Below are 19,698 nucleotides of genomic sequence, written 5' to 3' on the forward strand. Positions count from 1 at the left end.
CTGGCATTTTAATAATACCAACTGGAATAATTTTTTGATGAAACTATTTAAAGGTTAGATTTTCATGTTTTGACTCATTAAATCATACATTATGGTAAAGTGCTGTCAGAAAGGGAATTTACATATGTTGAGGATCTTCTCTTATTCAGGTTTGAGGTAGGGACTTCATATATATTACTGCATAAATCAATAAAATATTCCTAGGACATAGGTATTACGATTCTTATTTTATGATAAAAGAAAAAAAAATGTATCCCAGTTCACAGAGTAGGCAAGTAACAGAGCAGACAATTAAATCCAAAGTCTTCTTTCTTTTTTTTTCTGTTAAAACATGATGCATATAAAGACAACCACATGAAAGAGATTCATTTTGTAGCTTGATGATACAATCATTATTGCATGGATGTTATGGAAAAATCAGTTAAATTGTGTGCAAATGTGTTAAATAAAAAATAAAAGCAGCTTTTTGGCTTCTTCTTGAACCTCTGTCTGGTTTGGCCTTCTTGCCTCCACTCCAGCCTCCACCATGTCCACTAGGATGACCCAGAAGATGACCTACAAGGTGTCCACCTCTGGCCCCCGGGCCTTCAGCAGCCGCTCATACTCAAGTGGGCCCAGCATCAGCTCCTCGGCCTTTTCCCGGGTGGGCAGTGCCTACCGGGTTGGCCTGGGCGCCAACATGAATCTGGCAGGAGGTTTCAGCGGAGTGGGGAGTATAGGGTCCATCAAAGCTGTCCAAGTGAACCAGAGCCTGCTCAGCCCCCTGAAGCTGGAGGTGGACCCCAACATCCAGGCCATGCGCAACCAGGAGAAGGATCAGATCAAGACCCTCAACAAGTTTGCTTCCTTCATCGATAAGGTGCGGAGCCTGGAGCAGCAGAATAAGATTCTGGAGACCAAGTGGACTCTTCTGCAGCAGCAGAAGACGACTGGCATTAACATGGACAATATGTTTGAGAACTACATCAACAACCTTCGGCGGCAGCTGGAAACACTGTCCCAGGAGAAGTTGAGACTGGAGATGGAGTTTGGCAACATGCAGGGGATGGTGGAGGACTTTAAGAATAAGTAGGAGAATGAGATCAACAAGCGCACAGAGATGGAGAATGAATTTGTCCTCATCAAGAAGGATGTGGATGTAGCTTACATGAACAAGGTAGAGCTGGAGTCCCGCCTGGAAGGACTGACTGATGAGATCAACTTCTACAGGCAGCCGTATGAAGAGGAGATACGTGAGCTGCAGTCCCAGATCTCCGACTCGTCCGTGGTGCTGTCCATGGACAACAGCCGCTCCCTGGACCTGGACAGCATCATTGCTGAGGTCAAGGCCCAGTACGAGGAGATCGCCAACCGTAGCCGGGCTGAGTCTGAGACCATGTACCAGATCAAGTAGGAAGAGCTGCAGACATTGGCTGGGAAGCATGGGGATGACCTGCGTCGCACCAAGACGGAGATTTCTGAGATGAACCGGAGCATCAGCCGCATCCAGGCTGAGACTCATGGCCTCAAAGGCCAGAGGGCTGCCCTGGAGGCCTCCATCGCTGTTGCTGAGCAGTGTGGTGAGCTGGCCGTCAAGGATGCTCAGGCCAAGGTGGCTGAGCTGGAAGCTGCTCTGAGAACCGCGAAGCAGGACATGGCCCGGCAGCTGCGTGAATACCAGGAGCTCATGAACATCGAGCTGGCCCTGGATGTGGAGATCGCCACCTACCGCAAGCTGCTGGAGGGCGAGGAGAGCCGGCTGGAGTCTGGGATGCAGAACATGAGTATCCATACCAAGACCACCAGCGGCTACTCAGGTGCGCTGAGCCCAGTTTATAGCAACCTCAACTACGGCATGGGCTTCCAGGCCAGCTTGGGCTCTGGCGGGAGCTCTGGCTCCTTCAGCCGCACCAGCTCCAGCTCCTCCAAGACGGTGGTTGTGAAGAAGATTGAGACCCGCGATGGGAAGCTGGTGTCTGAGTCATCTGATGGCCTGCCCAGGTGAATGACTGCTGCGGTCCCTCCTGTCCTCCGAGCTGCGCAGGGGGGTGGAGGGCACAGGAGACCCACCTGAAGCTCAGCCCCACCCAGTCCTCAGCTGCCCTTGGGGTGGGGAGTTTACCGCCTTTTCCCCATGTCCCTGACTAGAAGCCAAATCAAGTGTTTTCCTTTTTCCCCAAAATAAAGTCTCACCTGGCTCTGCCAAATAAATAAATAAATAAATAAATACACATACACAAGGATGTGTGTCTTTGTGTAAACAACGAGACAAGAAAAACAAAAATTCAAATAAGATGATAGTGTTGACTATACACATCTTCAGAACAGGACTTCTCTAATCAACGACCAAAGGCTCAAGCTCCTCCAAGCAAACTAATCAAGTTTAGGTGATACACTTAGAGATTTACATCCTCAAAGCAGTGATTCCTTTCAGGAGTTTCATACTTATTAGAGCATTAACTACTAAATCCTCTTTTTATGTACTGATGAAAGTCTCAAAAGATGAGCTGTCTGAAGCCAAAATATAAAATGCGTGTGTAGTTAGGTCAAATAGTCTGATCTGCCTCCCAGTTATTACTGTCACAAAGCTACTTTTTATTTTGTCAAATGAAATAATAATGTGAGTTTGTCTATGCCTTACAACCAGAAAAATAGCATCAAAACCACAAGTTCTTGGGACTTAACAGAAGCAACATGATCAAGATGGCTGCTTATAAGAAACATTAATCCAAACTCTGCTTTGTGGTTTAAAGGGAAAGAGTAATTTAAATTACCTATAAGATACAGAGGAGAGAAACTCTTTCTCCAGTCATTTCCTAGAGTCCATGCTCTCTGAAATGGCTTAGTCAGCTGCCATGTTGCTGCATGGAAAACATGCAAATCACATTTTATATTCAAAGGATATAGATAATTGGGTTTATAAGTAAAAGAAATTTTCAGATGACACTATAGTCTTATTTTTTTTCTCATCCGACTTATTCAAACACATACTTTTGTATGTCACTTTCTCTCATACATATATGAAGTAATTGTGCCCCTGGCAAATGATAGAAAGAAGGAATTTTCAGAAATTGAAGGAAAAGGATATGTCAAAGGTTCTCTGGACTTAACAACTAATCTAGAGCAAGTCACTTCAACTCAGCCTCCATTTCCTCATATTCAGAATTTCCAAAGTTCTGTAAAGTTCTATTTACTCATTCAATTAATACTCATGGAATTTATAATTTCCAGGCCCATGAAATCTTTCTTATTCCATTTTTCTAGTTGAAATACTATATTAAAATTTGCAGAATTTGACAATTGATGAACTAGGTTGTTTTTCTTGTGGTTGTTTTCAGTACCGGTGAATATAACTTCTAAATACAGTGCTACCTTAAGGGCACATGGTGCAACTTCAGATAGCGCAAACTCAGACAGTTTTGATAATTACATAACTCAACAATATAAAACTGAACAGAACTCAACAATTCACTCCTAGACCTTAATCTTTGCCAATTATTCTGCTCTACAGATCAGAAGCCATGATATTTCCCCACAATCACAAAAGCACAGTTGTAACATATTCCTGTGTTTCTTTGATAATGTTTCTGATTTACCCCGTGTTATAACTGATTTCTGTCAATAAAATAGGCTCAAGAAAATGTTGCAATTATAATGGGTAAAGAAGGACACATGGACAGGTTGAGGGCTGAGACCATCATCTTGGCTCTTTGAAGAATTTCTGCTTGTCTAGGTTGAACCTCCTACCTGGCATTTCCAAGAAATTAATATCATTACTTCACTTAGGATGGTCAGATTCTGCAACACTTATGTATATTATACCTTTTCACAAAGAAGTGATTTTAAAATGAGAACACAATTCATTAATAGATAACTAAGGCCATTTCAGCCAACCAAAAGACTTATCAACTCTGCAGGACAAAGAGGACATTTTCTTGCACACTCCATGTTCCTCCTCCATGTGGATACAGAATGATTATTTCTGTTCAGAAAGATTGTTTTATTGGTATAACCTCAATAAATACATATATACTTCATTTATTTAGCTTCTATGCAGATTCCATGATCTCATTCACATTTTCATTAACTTGTAAATATTTCCCAAGTGAGTAATTGTTTTATATAAATGTGTGATTGGTTTAGTGACTTTCTAGGATTAAAGTATGCCATTATTTCTTATCAGCTACTCATTCATAAAAATCTCTCAGCATGAGTTACTTCTAAATTGTTTTTGCTTCATCTATTTCCACATTTTTCAAGTAGAAAAGATGTTTTGTTTTTTCTGATACTGTCTTCAGATTTTTTCAGGATATATAATTGCTTTCCACCATTAAGATTCTAATTAAACTCTGACTGAGACAAAAATCACAAATACAAGAGCTTAGTTTTTACACATAGGGATATATATATATATATCGTCGTCGGCAGCCGTCCGTCTCGAGAGACGATGGTGTAGCTTCTTAAGAGTCTATCTGCACCGCCGAGAATGGCTGTGCAGTCCGACTCGGGAGTGACATCGTATCTGTCTCCTCCCGTGTTGAATCGACATCTTGCGATGACGCTGAAGCTACAGAGCCTGGGCAGGGTGATATGGAGGGTCTGCTGTTGCCCATGCAGCAGACCCCCCCTCTCTTCGCAGCTGAAGGGTCCAAGGGAAAGACGGAGTCAATACAGCTTGGCTTCAGGTGCGCCGCAGGAGTTGCCGGTGTTGACTACAACGTCAAACCGCCTTAGGGACTCCGGCTCCGGATTTTCTGTCGGGGTTTACTCCCTTAGCCTTTCCCCTGAAGAGGTATGCCGCAAGGCAGCGGAGGTTTTTTGGAGTCAGAGTTTTCCTTCTCTGATGTACCCTGACTGGAAGATCGAACCAGCGACACTTAGCTCGCAGGCCGACGCTCAATCCACTGAGCTAAACCAGCCAGGGCAATATATATATATATATATATATATATATATATATATATATATATCCCATTCTTGTATCCCTAGAGAATTGTTACAAAAACCACTCTAACAAGATTTATTTGCTGCCATATTTTCTTCATAGTTAAAGCTTGGCCCTTTTGAAATTTAAGCTAATTAGGAGTAGTTATATAGATAGATATAGATATGTATAGGTATAGGTATAGATATATATATATATCTATATACAGAAATATAGGTATAGATAGATTTGGTCTTCATTTTTCTCCATGAGGGAAAGATAGAAATAATGTATGTAATGAATACCATATTTATTTGTTTTCTTAAATATTGTCATCAACAAATTAACAATTAAATAACTAACACCTACTTCAATATAGTTCATTTTACTTTTGATTCTTCTATAATCTAATATTATGTCATTTTAACTTAGGAGTATTGAAAGTCTCAAATACCACATACAATAGGTTGTTATTCTAGTTTTTATTAAATGTGTTCTCTCTTCAAACTGTAATCACGCATAAAGTCATCAAGTAATGCCGAAACTAGGACCATCTCCAGTGCCATTGGATTGAACCCCTCTTTTCTCTGCCATTCACATGCATCCAGCTAGGGATTATCAGCCTCAACTCTGTCATTTTCTGCTTTTGTCATGAGCATCTCAGACCATAGCAGTTCAGATCAGAAATAGATTATAAGCCCCCTTTTTCACCATTGGGTGGTCCTCAGAGCCATTTATCTACTAGATCGAAAGTTTCCTAAGGACAAGCATTATATTATGTTGGTAGTCATAATGCTTAACATAGTCCATGGTGCATAGTAGGTATTTTATTAATTTTAAGTAAATGAATGAATAACTTTTGAATAAACAAAACATTGGCCTCCCTTTCTAATGCTTACTAGTTCCTTCAAGGTCTCAGTTCCCAAACATCCAATTTCTGCCTGAAGCCTTACATAAAGCCTGGATAAATTTTCTTAGACTCTAGATATCAAATAGTAAAACTCCTCAGGGTTTTTTTTCTGCCCCTCTTATTCATTCCATATCCCATCTTAAATCCCTGAATATTTACTCCTGTGTAGTTCAGGCCACAAACATTCATTTATTCATTCATTCAATTGGTGTTTATTGATTTCCTCCTATGTGCTGGGCATTCATGAAAACTAGAGTCTAGAAAAACAGAAAGGGGGTAATAGTCATGATTGCAAAAAATGTAGTTACAATTCTGTAAAATGCTACAAAAGAGAGTAAGATGTACAGTGTTCTGAGAGCTGATAGTAAGGAAATTTTACCTTATTGGGTAAGTTAGGCTTTCCTAAATAAGATACATACAAGTTGATATCTGAAGGACAAACAAGAAATTATATAATGAGTATGGAGGAGAGAATCCAGGCAAATTCTTGAGCAAAGGACTGTAAAGATCACTATGCTAAAGTACAGGGAAGGCAAAAAGTATGCTGTAAGGAAAAATTGTAAGAGTAGGGATAGTCAGATCATGTACGGTTTTTAGGTTATGTTGAGATTCCTGTAATGGTACTGAGAAGTCACTGAAAGGTGTTGAACAAGGGAGGGAAGTGATTGGATTTTCATAAATGATCATCAAAGCTTCTGTGTTATGAGTGAACTAAAGAGGCACTAAGGTGGATGTGGATAGATTAGTTTGTCATCAAGATGAGTTTTCTGGCCTGTACAACTAGGTGGATGTGGGTATTATTCATTAAGATAGAAACCACACTGAGTGTGTGGGAAGATCATGAATTTGATTTTGGACATGAATATATGTTTGGAAATAAGTCCTAGGAAAGATGTCTTATAGGAAAGTGAATATATTGGCTTAGGGTTCAGAAGAAATCATCTGTGTTTAGATAGTAATTCAAGCTGTGGATATGGAAAAGAATACCGAATAAAAAGAGAAAAAACCTAAGCAAGAACTTTGAAGGACCCCACTGTTCAGTCTCTATGTCCATAAGAATGAGCCTGCCAGTGACAAAGAGCTGGCACAGAGGAAGGAGAATACAATACAGCAAGTGTGTCACAGAGACCCAGAGAAGACATTGTCTGTGTCAAAAAACAAACAACAACAAAGAAAACCTACTGGAATATCACCTGAAGTCTGAAAGATGTTTATTAGATTTAGTCACATGGAAATCATTAAGAATGTCAATGAGCTGTTTCAATGAACTCATGAGATTAGAAACCACAATAATAAGGAAGAAGTGAGAGACAATTCTAGCTTCTCCAAGCCTCTGTCATTGATGATGGTGACTCTCCGAGGAAGTGAGGTGACCTAATTCCTGGGAAACCCTTTTGCCATCACCTTATTTCTTATTCTTTCTTTATTCTTAACAAACTAAGTGATGGAGTCCTACTGTCTCCTCACTGTGACTAGGCACTTTGTTAAATATCTAAACATGATGAATATTTTGCTCACTATACTGCCTAATTGTATTGATAGAATCATAAAGTCTTCAAAAAGGCTCAAAGTACAACGTAATTGATGATATCTGTCTGACTTCCTATTTCCGTGACTTCCTGGGTGGGTTTCTATGATAGGATTGTAAGTTTCCTCTGTAGCACTTATGGAATAGAATTTAGAAAGCTAATATCAGGGAGGCAATAATAGGTATGAGGCAGTTGTGATAGCTCAGAAAATGAAAATGGATTTATTATTATACCTTCAGTTCATTTCTTTCCTCCCTCTCACCTTCCCTCCCTCCCTTCCTTCCTTCTTTACTGCTTCCCTTCCTTCCTTCTTCCCTTTAAGAAATGAACACCTAATGATAAATACACTTATATTGCTAAAACAAAGTCTATGTCAAAATAAACAAAGATTAATAAAAAAGATTGAAGAGAATGAGTATGATAGGTACTTTTGATGTAAAGCTGCATGCAATGTGATGAAGAATAGAGCACTATTAAGAAAATATTATTTAACAGAGATCATTCTAGAAGATCTGCATAGGTCTAAAAATAGAGACATTGGTTATTGTAATAATGTAGAATTCAATTTTAAGAATTGAGTATAAATAAGAGGCATTAAGTAATAGAAATATCCTTAAGACTCACTAATTATTGGGAACATGTCTAAGCAAAAGGCAGTCAGTTTGGAGTCAAAATAAGCTTTATATGCAAGATACTTTAGAAAGGAGATAATTTAATAAGTTAAAGCAATATTTTTTACTTTTAAGCATCATGTGTTGGTAGAACATCCATGCATACATATACAAAGGCAATATAAATATCAAAAACATTTAGATTACTTGGAAGCTACCTATACATTTTTTCAAATTCTACCTTGGAAGGTCCACTCAGTAACCAGCATTTTCTAACATAGGCCCTAGACTGATAAAGATAAGTGAGAAAGTTCATTGATTGAAAATGTGTTACAAATCTATTTAGTTATATTTACTTACATCAGATTAGGAACTTAATTTTACTATTATTTGTAAATAAAATCATTTTAAGTTTATTAATTTCTAGTATGTGTTATAGAGTGTTGTTCTTAGATAAGTAAAACACGTCATCTTTGTCTTAAGAAAATGTACACAGTACTCTTGATTTCTCATATAAAGGTTTCTGAAGAAGGATAGTTTTTAAGGAACCAAATTTTATTTTTTTCTCTTTTAAAGATGTTTGATATCTTTATTATTTTCCTTTTTAAAAAATACTATTAAGGGTATTTATTTTGGATCAATCTATACTTACTAAAAAGATCAAACAATGACCAAAAATGATTATGTAATTTTAAAATAAGCCAAATACATCATTTTTCCCATGCTAATTGCATAAATACTTGAGTATGACCTTAGAGTTTGAAGAATAATATTTCTTCAAAAAATTATTAAATTTCTATTTAACATAATATTAGATACTTCACTGATATTTAAGGAACTTTACATATTTTTTTATAGATCTCATAATGATTTAAAATTCATACATGCTTAAAAATGTTTATTATGATCATTTTCAGGATTGTTTATCTGGAAAAAATTCTGAGATTATAGCAGTTATGATACTTATAAAATGCAGAATTTCTTCTTCATTCTTTTCTCTGAACAACTCTTTAAGTAGATTTTCTTAAAATGTGAGTTGTTAGGTTTCTTCTGTTTGCTTTTTGTTTTGTTTAGGGTTTTTCTGTTTTTTGTTTTGTTTTGTTTTGTTTTACTTTGCTTGATTTAGTAAAATGTATGATTCGTTTGACTCATAATGAAGTATACAGGAAATGATTAAACTCATAATAATTGAAGTGTAATTATTAACCAGTGATCTAGAAGATGAACAAATTAGCCTTATACATCATTAGTCACATACATAGGGAGACTAAAAGAGTGTAATGGCATCTTCCTATCTAAAATATTGATTGTGTCTGTAGCAGTGCTCCTCCAAAATATCTGAAAAAATCATGTACTTTGGAAAGGGTGCTGCAATGCACTTGCCTTGGGAAAATCAATTAATCTTCCTTAGTTTTTTTCATTTGCAAAATACATGTAATTTTTACTTACCACACAGATGTTCTGACTCTTTTTTAACCTCTCCTGCTTGCAATTGCCACGCCGTTGTCCATGTCCATGAGTCCTTTTTCCTTTTGGCTCGATCCCTCCAACCCCTCAGCTCCCTGCCCCATTGCTGTCAGCCTTCTCTCTCTGAGTCCATCGCTATTTTTCTTGTTAGTTCAGTTTGTTCATTAGATTCCACATATAAGTGAAATCATATAGTATTTGTCTTTCTCTGACTGGCTTATTTCACTTAGCATGATGTTCTCCAGGTCCATCCATGCTGTTGCAAAGGGTAAAATTTTATTTTTTATGGCCAAGTAGTATTCCATTGTGTAAATGTCCCATAGTTGTTTTATCCACTCATCTACAGAGGGACACTAGGGCTACTTCCACATCTTGGTGATTGTAAATAGCGCTGCAGTGAATATAGGGGTGCTTATGTTCTTTCTAATTAGTGTTTTGGGTTTCTTTGGTTATATTTCCAAGAAGTAAGATAATATATGTGACTTTTTTGAACTAGTAAGATGGCATTAATCCTTAGTAAATTATTCTTTTGATCACCTATCAAATTCACCCTTTAGTAAAATTCTGAGGAAACAGCTATGCAAAATTAAGTTTTCAAAGGAGTTTTGGGAAAATGATTGTGGGACTTTGACCACGGAGAAATGGGGACTGTGGTAAAGATACCACAAGTATTTCTGTGATGGAAAGGAGAGGAAAGTTTTGCTGATATTAGAGTAAGTTACACAATTGCAGACTAGAAAAACAATGAAAAGAAACCTCTGTTTTCTGATTTTGCTCCTGGAAACCTTTCTGATAATAGCCTATGACCTTTGGCAGCAGATGTTTTCATGTCTCCACCATGGAGCACTTTAATGAGTTAGGCCTACTTTAACAGCAACAAATTATAGAGTAATTTGTTTTCTTTTATTGATGCACATGTTACATATACATTTCCACTTTAATGTTCTCATTTGCATAAGTTTAAGTAGGCATATGAATTACAACTCTGAGGCTGATGTGCAATAGTTTATGGGTCCCTACACTTGGTGGTGTCTGCTTAAAGACACATAAAGCTCAAAAGCTGTATGAGAAATATTTTAAAATTTTTTCCTACTTATAAAAATCTCTGAATTTAACTTTGAATCAAGAACGCTATGTATATTTTGTTTTCTATGTCTTTTTATATTAATTCATGCAAAGGAATATCTACTTTCATGAGGTATGATGTAGTATGCAGTATGATTTCTACTAGTTCTCAATTTACATGCAAACAAATAAAAAAATAAAACATGTATGCAGTTTGATTTCTACCTAGCCTCAATTTACATGCAAACAAATAAAAAAAAAATAAAACATGTATACATACATATAATAGACAAGTGAAAGTTTTAAAGTACCACATAGTACAGAGCATATGGGGGCCTAACTTAAGAAGTGATGACTGTTATCACAGGGAGTAAAAGTGGGCATCTTGGAGGAAGGGTCTTTTGAGCTCTAACTTAAAAGATTACTAGTAATCTCTTTTTTAATTTAAATTTTTTTAAATTACAGTTTACATTCAATATTATATTGTATTAATCTCAGGTGTACAACCTAGTAGTTAGCCGTATACTTTACGAAGTGTTCCTCCTGATATTTCCAGTACCCAACTGGCACCATACATAGTTAATTACACTCTTATTGAGTGGAGATAAATTATGCACTATTGAAAATTTTAGAATTGGAAGGCAACATCATGGGAGAGAAGCTTTAAAAAGATTGAAGTGGTGGCTTGAGCCAGATTGATTAGAAAGCAATGGATGCTTCTGCAGATAAAAATGCAGTTAGGGTACTATTTTTATACTAGCTCAGTAGTTCCCAAGCACTGAGGACCCTGCTACAGAAGCATCTGCAGAGATTTTTTTTTTTAAGTTTTTTATTTCTTTTTAAAATTGTCGTTCTATTACAGTTGCCCCAATTTTTCTCCCATTGAAATATTTTTAAATAACAAATACCCAGGTTCTTCATGAGACTCTGATTCAGTGGGTCTTAGGTAGGGTCCTGGAAACCATACTGAAAACCTTCCAAGTGATTTTGATCCCTAGCCAAGGCTACAAAACACAGGTTGCAATAATAAAGCTTCTGGCTTCATTAGTAGAAATTGGAATTAGGATAAGCTAACGACGGGGTAAAAAAGAATAGTAGGAATGACAGAAAGTATTATAGTTGCTGTTAATTGTCCAACAGGCAAAATGACAATTTTTCCTATTTGCATTTTGTGAAATCCACTTATGAGAAGTTTTCTGTCTTGTTTTATTACTATATTTCTAGTGCGTTTAATGCTTATTTTCCTGCCTTTTTTTTAATCTCTTGACATCACAGCAAATTTTGTCAAAATACATTTCCACAGTGTTTTTGTCTTCAATTGATTCTACTCATATCTACAAATACAGATTGCTGATTATAATTCTGAACTCATTTTAAGATGGTAAGCCTGCTTACAATTATATTGAATATTTAAAATTACTTACTATCATAGTTTTCTTAAGGAAGAGTAACATTGGCTGATTATGAAAGAAAACCATTATGTGTGAAACACGTTCAGGGCTTTGTTACCAACTTTGCATCCAAATTCTGTGTGTTTTTATCAAGATTCCCAAAGGCATAAGGATAGAAACTGTGACCTATTTTTATTTTGTTTTATTGTTGAAACTATTACAGATGTCCGCATGTACCCCACTTCCCCCCTGGCCATCACCACACTGTTGTCTATGCCTATGGGTTCTGCATATATGTTCTTTGGCTACTCCTTTCACGTTCCTTCATCCTACCTCTCTCCTCCTCCTCCCCTCTGAGACTGTCAGTCTTCCATGTATCCATGCCTCCCTCTATTTCAGGATAGAAACTATTATTTATTTTTTAATGTACATTTAACATTGGTATTTAATTTATGCTATGTTCATAGGGATGCTTTATTGTAGAATTTAATCAGATGTTTCTGGGCATAAATTAAATTTAGTATTATTTTAATTAAATGATAAACCATGCTAAAAATTATGAGAAAAGAGAGAAAAATAAGAAATCCCAATGAAAGACTCATGTGTCAGTTTTTGATTTTGTGAATGTAAAGTAACTCAGCTTTCTTTCTGAGCTATCCAGATAAGATTTGAAATCATGTACAGGATCCATCTTTTCAGTCAGGATTTCCTCTTAATTTTATTGAAATTTCTGAATAAATTACTTAGCTAAAAGGATGTTTTTCTATTCAATAATATTAGAATCATAGCAAAACCAAAATAAATGATAATAAAGGGGATAGCAAATAAGGTTATTCAAACCTTCTTTGTTTTTTAATAAAAAATACTTGAGGAAAGCTCCAATTTAGTTGTTGAAATCAACATTCCTTTTATGACATTTTCTCTTTTTTTAATTCCAAAGTTCAGCCTAGCTTAATCCATTTATTTCCCTTGTATCTTGAGTTTTTGTTTACTGGCAACTAAATATATTTAGTTTACTGGTTACTGTATTTATATATTCTCTTGAACTATTAAGTCCTCTTTTTCTGTTGATCTACATAGAAAATGAGCATATTATTTTTATAAGGACCTGGATTGTTTGTACCAATGAAACTATGAAAACCCCTTTTTAATTACATTTAAAACTCTTTTCTCTGTCCAGGTCTCTGGGCTTAATATTTATGAAACCATTGTTTCTAATTACTGTTTTGCTACCACATCTCTTTTCAAGAAATATAAAGTAGAAAATCTTTCTTTTCACAGTCTCTGTATAAATTCTCAAAGCAGTTACAACTGACCCCGAGCTTTATTACAAAGTTCTTTCCTATACTGAGTTGAAATGTTATCTTATATTTCCACATATAGCTGCATCCCTTGTGGCTATACAGAACAAATTTTATTCTACACAATAGCCTTTTAGGCATTTGAAGATGGTTATATTCACACTCCTGCATCATCTCTGCTCTGGGCAGTTTTCCATGAGTCATGGCTTTGATTTCTTTACCATCCTGTCTTCTGGGTATAATTCCAATTAGTCTACATAGCCAGACTTTGCTGCAGGACCCTAACATTCATCTGAACAGCAAAGAATAAAGTAGAACCCATGCTAACCTTGTTCTTAAGCATGTATTTTCAATAACTCCCCTTGCCTCCCAACCTCATATAAGCTAACATGATCATATTAACTTTCAAGGTGATTGCTTTATAATGTTGGCTTATATTAAATTCAAAGTTAACTAGAATTTTATTCTGAGATAGAGCTCAAGCATCAGTAGTTGGATAGACCAAAAAAACAAAAAACCAAACCAAACCAAACAAAACAAAAACCACAAAAGTTATATCTTAAGGACGCATGCTTATATTGAACATATCTTTTAGGAATTTTTAAAGCTATATATTGTTAAGAGAGTTTTAAGTCTTTTGTAAGGTTTTTAAATACTCCTATCTTATATCCTATATAAAATAATTGAGTCCAGAAATATACAATTAATAATTGCAGATTTTTTTTTCTTAAATAAGACAGTGTATCCATACATACTCTGATTGGGCTTGATTCCTGCAGAGGAGACCAGGAAGGCATTGATGTGAGAAGAGCCTTTCTCTTGCTCTTCATTCCAAGCAGGTTGCCTGCCAGAGTCTCATCCCTACCTGTAATACTGCCAGCATCAGTTCATGCAGCATGCATGTGTAATTTGCTTTGCCGGGAGCTGTTTTAGGGCAGGATTGACTGATTGAGAGAGTTGAAAGCTACAGACTCGGGGACAATAGGGCTGCCCTGTGGGCATATGAGCTAGTTATATTTTGGTCCTTTTTCAAGCTAGGGAGACAAAACTCTTGGTAAGTATAGAAGGGCTGTGCTGGCTACGCTGACAGTGCTGTCCTCAACGGTGCAGATGACCCTCATCACCGATGCATCAGTCATGGAGCAGCGTTCATTAGGGACTACCTAGACAACACCGACCAACAAACAACATGTAAACAGGGCAATTGGAGTCAAATTTTATATAAAGGATAATCCTCATAGAATTATTTATAAAGGGAAGAAGAAAGCATATAACCTTAATGACCTGCAATGATAGCATTAATTATAGTACAACCATACAAGAAAATGCACATCCATGTATGATGATGATGCTAAAAATAAATCTTCAATACTTTTGTAAAATAGTGATGAAATACTAAATTAAAAAATAAAATTTCAATGTAGTATATCTAGTGGTATCTCCATTGTTAAAATACATAAGTGATACATTTAGAGAAAGGAAGATAGTAATTGAGACTGAGATGTGGAGACAAGAGAAATGAAAGATTATAAACAAAATTTTTAAAGGTTTACTGCTAGATGGTAGATGTTGATGACTTATTTTAATTTCTGCATTTATGTTTATATGTGTTAGGCAAACATTATACAGACAATAAAGTTACTACTTCTGTAATAAAAACATATAATTAAAAATTTAAAAACAATTATGGTAAGTTAAAAAGTATTGTCTCCAGGTTATAAATAACAGAAATCAGCTCTAGGGAACTTGAGCAAAAAATAAATAAAAAGAAAGAAAAAAGAAAGAGCATGTTGAAAGGCTATTAAACAACTCCCCAGTCTCCTGGATCCAAGCTTGTGAAAGAGGTGAAGGGAAGCTGGTTACCAAGGAACCCGGGATAGCCAAATACAGAGTTGGATCAGGCAGAACAAGGGAATGGTCTGCTTAAAACTTCCACTGGTACCTGAGGCACTAGGCAGCAGATCTGTCATAGTCACATCTACTCCCATGCCCAGAATAATCATTTGCCCTCCTTAATCTTTGCTACACTATGAGATACGAAATTCCAAGGTAGTTTCTAGAAATAAATGAAAATGAACATATAGCAACCCAAAATCTATGGGACGCAGCAAAGGCAGTCCTGAGAGGGAAGTTCATTGAAATACATACAGGCCTACCTTAAAAGATAGAAAAATCTCAAATAAACTGCTGTTATGTCAGTGAGACGGTAGCCAGGATCCTCGCCTCCACATGCATGTATTTTCGTTTGCTTAGGTCACCCTTATCTAAAGATAATTTTTAGTGCATAAGTGTTATGCCATCACAGAGTTCAGATTGGCTGGATGCAACCTTTGTTAACTTTATGTGTATATATGGGCCCCTGATATTCAAGGGGTGTGGATGAACTTGGCTCCCTAAATTCTTGCTGGCCACTGGACCAGACTAAAGACGATGATATTGGCTCCCTAAGTCCTTGCCAGCCATTGCAGGACAAGAATGAAAGTGGATGACCCCATGACTCCCCTGTTCTTACTCACCACCAGTAGAATTGTAAGGCAAATCCTGTTCCAGTCCTTACCCATAGGAGTGAGATTAAACTGGTATGATCTCCCCCTCCAATGCTCCATTGTTGTTTTTCAGCCCCTGCGAATCTAAAGTAAACTTAGCTGGAGTTGAACTCTTGTGCTGATACAACAACCTAATGTTACATTTACAAGAACTAGAAGAATAAAAACAAAGCCCAGAGCAAATGGAAGGAAATAATCAAGATCAGAGCAGAATTAAATAATATAGAGACTAAAAGAACAATTAAAAGATTCAATAAATCCAGGAGTTGGGTCTTTGAAAAGATAAACAGAATTAACAAGCCTTTATCCAGGGGCAGGGAGGCGGTGCTCAAGCACAGTCTGTAGCTGTCCATGGGGGGCACTGGCCCTGGGGTTTCCCAGGTGATGCAGGCCAAGGTCTGTCACCACCTGCGTTTTGCCTGGGGCCACCTTGCCTGAGCTATAAAGCAATCTGAGATGGCTGCTACTTGTTCTGGGCTTGAGATTCCCAGGTGAAGCCAAGCTGTGAATCTAGGCTTGCTGCTGGTAGTACTGGACCTAGAGCTCACTGAGGCCAGCTTTTGCTTGTTTGATAGGATTTAGGAAGTTGTGAAGCCAGGATCCAAGACCAGCCATTCATATGGAAAAGCAGCTTGAGTGGGCCTGTAAATTGAGCAAGGCACAGTCTCTGGGGATCTCCAAGGTGGGTCAAACAGTGTTAACCTGGTTGATGGAGTCTCAGATATGGCATCAGCTTGCAGGCTCTGTGAGAAGAGGGTTTAGAAAAGAGACAATGACCTCCACTTGCCTTGATGCCAGACTCTTCAGTTTCTCCCTGTATACCACTGCTGCCTTTCAAGCCACTACCCTGGTGCTGGAGCTCAGAGGAAGTGAGTCTGAGTAAGTGAGTTCGTGTGTGGGTACTTAAAGAGGAACTGCCTGGGGTTCCAGAAGTTTCTTCCACATACTCAATCCCAACGGTTTTTGCAGCCAGAGGTATGGGGATTTATTGTCCTGGCACTGGAATCCTGGGCTGGGGGGCCTGGTGTGGGGCTGGGACTCCTCACTCCTAAAATATTCTGCCCCAATTTTATCCACCACACATGAATGAGAGACCAGCCCATTCCGAATCTGTGCCTCTCCTACCTGACTCAGTGGATTGTGGTTTCTTTGATTCTTAGTTGTCAGACTTCCATTCAACTAGATTTCTGTTGGTTCTGTATTTAGTTGTAATTTTGATGTGGTTGTGCGAAGAGGCAAGCCATGTCTGCCTACACCTCCATCTTGACTGGATCTTTGGAAATAGCCCTTTAAATATTATTTCACTTTTTATAAATTAAGTTTCAACTGGCATTTCAAAGCCTTCTATAGTTTATTTAGATGAAATTAATTCCTTTCCTTACTCTCCATGTTGCTCTTGAACTTTACTTTCCCTGTATTACCTCACGCAAGTTTCTATCATATAATGATATTAATGATGACAATAATAATGAACACTTAGTATTTAAGATATCAAAGTTAAGACAGATTCACTAATTTGTCCAAGGTCATGGAGCTTATAAATAAAGTACTAAGTTTCCATCTCGAGCAATTTGACTCTAAAGCCAATAGTTATAATCCATAAACTGTTAATAGATTATATCTTTTCTTTTCTTTTCTGGATCATTAATTTTTAGAGGTAAAGGTGTCCATCTTATTTAGCAGTATAACTTCCATAATACTGAAGTCCATGATGACCTGAAAATAAATAAAATGAAAAGGAAATAAACCAAAATGATCAGTAAATTTTTTATATAGTGTGATTATAGGTAATTAATGGCATCATTTTACTATTTTAATATTTTTTTAACATTCTTATAATGAGTAGAAGTCAGAATCGGGGAACTTAAGAGTATGAGATATGGTTAAACATACCTATTTTCAAATTAGTTCTCCCTTGCTTTTTGACTATTATAGGTTATCTATAGCTTCAGTTATGAAATCCATAAATAAGAATATTAAAAAGGAAACTATATTTAGGGTGTTGTAACAACTAAAGATACACTTTTTAATGTATCTGGTAGAAGATAATCAATAGATGTTAGCTAATATTTTTAATCAAATATTTAAGGAGAGAATGCTAATAATATATAATTAACAAAAATGAGCATCTTTTTAAATTTGATAACTGCCTAGAGTCATATCAGCACAATCTAGTAGATTTCCTGAGATGAAGAAAATGGTCTGGGTCTATCCGGTCCAGTATAGTAGCTGGTAGCCTCATTTAGTTTTTGAACACTTGATATGTGGCTAGTGTGACTGAGAAACCAACTCTTTAATGTTAATCATTTAAATTTAAATTTAAATAGGTGCATGTGGTTAGTGGCCACAAAGTGACCACTTATGGAACAATGAAGTTTTAGGTTCTAAATCAATACTTCTCAATTTTTTTTCCTAGGTATATCGACAGTTGACATATGTGAGACACTCCCCCATAGATATTGACTGACAAGACAGAACAAAGTGACTGAGAGTTTAAAGGCTGAAATTAAGCAGACTGAAGCTCAAATCTTGGCTGTAGTGCTTAGTGTATGACTAAATGTGAAGCTGACTTACCCATAAATTGGGATCATAATTTAATTACATTATAGTGCTGTTACAATACTTTTTATCTGACATAACTACAAAGTCAAAAAAAAAAAAAAGCATTCAAGAATATTACAAAGAAATCTTGTATCCACTTCACTTGGAATCCCCAAAGGTTAATTCTCTTCCCTTTGCTTTCTCTCTGTATTTCTGTGTGTGTGTGTGTGTGATAATTTCCTTGAACCATTTCAGAGTATGTTATAGGCATGATTCCCCTGCCCTTTACTAAATACTTAAGTGTATATATATTTTAAATGAAGACATTATCTAACATAAATCAGGAAATTAACATTTACTAGTCATAATACTATTATCTAGTCTATAGACCTTATTGAGATGTCAACATTTCTTACAATAATGTCTTTTATATCCAAATGATTTTCATTTGATTTTTATATCTCTTTAGTTCCCTTTATTCTGAAACAGTTCCCAATCTTGATTTTGCTTCATGTTTGCAGACTGTTTCTCATTAGTTCCTCATAATTAGATTTACTTTGTGCACTTTCAGTAGGAATAACGAAGTGAAGGTGTGTCCTTTGCAGTGTGTTGTATCAGGAGACACATGATGTCCGTCCATTTGCCCCATGATCATGAAGTTATCTTGGATTACTTTATCACTTTAAGATGCTTCTACCAGTAGGTCTTTGTTAGTTAAGCTTATAAAATTATTTATTCTGATGCCCAAATTGTCCCAAATCTGGGCAGAGGGAACTCCTCAAACTGGCCCTTATATCCTTTTGATGTGATTCCATCATTTATATGAGTACATCCTTAATTCCCTAATTTCTGGCACAAGAAGTAGTTTCAAACTCATATTTTACTTTTCCTGACTAACTCTGGTATCAGTAATTTCATCTAAATGCCTAGATTTCTTTTAGAGAAAGAAAGGTATTTTGAAAGCAAGATCTTGGAGCCAGTTATACCGCTTATTGTAAGTGAAAGTCACTACTTCTAGGCCCTCTTAGCATATAGAATTGAAATCTATAGACACATGCACACAGACATGTAAGTATGTATACAAAGATTTGTGTATATACCACACATAATGCATACTGACATACGTACATCTATAGCTTAGAAACCATAAATTCAAACTGAACCTCCAATTTCAATCAGTCCCCTCTCTCATGTTTGTAACACCCTTCTCTAACAGGACAAAACCTAGCTCCCATTACCTACAATGTATTTATTTTGTTGTTGAATCCTAGAATACATAGAAAATAGTTTCAAAAGTAACTCATGAATAAAAAAAAAAAAAGGATGCCTAATTGTAGGATTCAATATTTGTTTATTCAGAGTTCTTTGTTTCTTCAGATTGAGGATACATAGCCAATTATTCAAAGTCCCAGTAGTTTCAAACTTACCTGAATT

General features: G+C 36.5%; 1 pseudogene; it reads left to right on the plus strand.

Annotated features, from left to right (window-relative positions):
- The first annotated feature begins 526 nt into the window (after positions 1-526).
- On the plus strand, positions 527-1,987 carry LOC150012250 (keratin, type II cytoskeletal 8 pseudogene; annotated as a pseudogene).
- Positions 1,988-19,698: the final 17,711 nt, after the last annotated feature.

This window comes from Furipterus horrens, unplaced genomic scaffold (assembly GCF_987537825.1).
Source record: "Furipterus horrens unplaced genomic scaffold, mFurHor1.1.pri manual_scaffold_4, whole genome shotgun sequence".
Lineage (NCBI taxonomy): Eukaryota > Metazoa > Chordata > Mammalia > Chiroptera > Furipteridae > Furipterus > Furipterus horrens.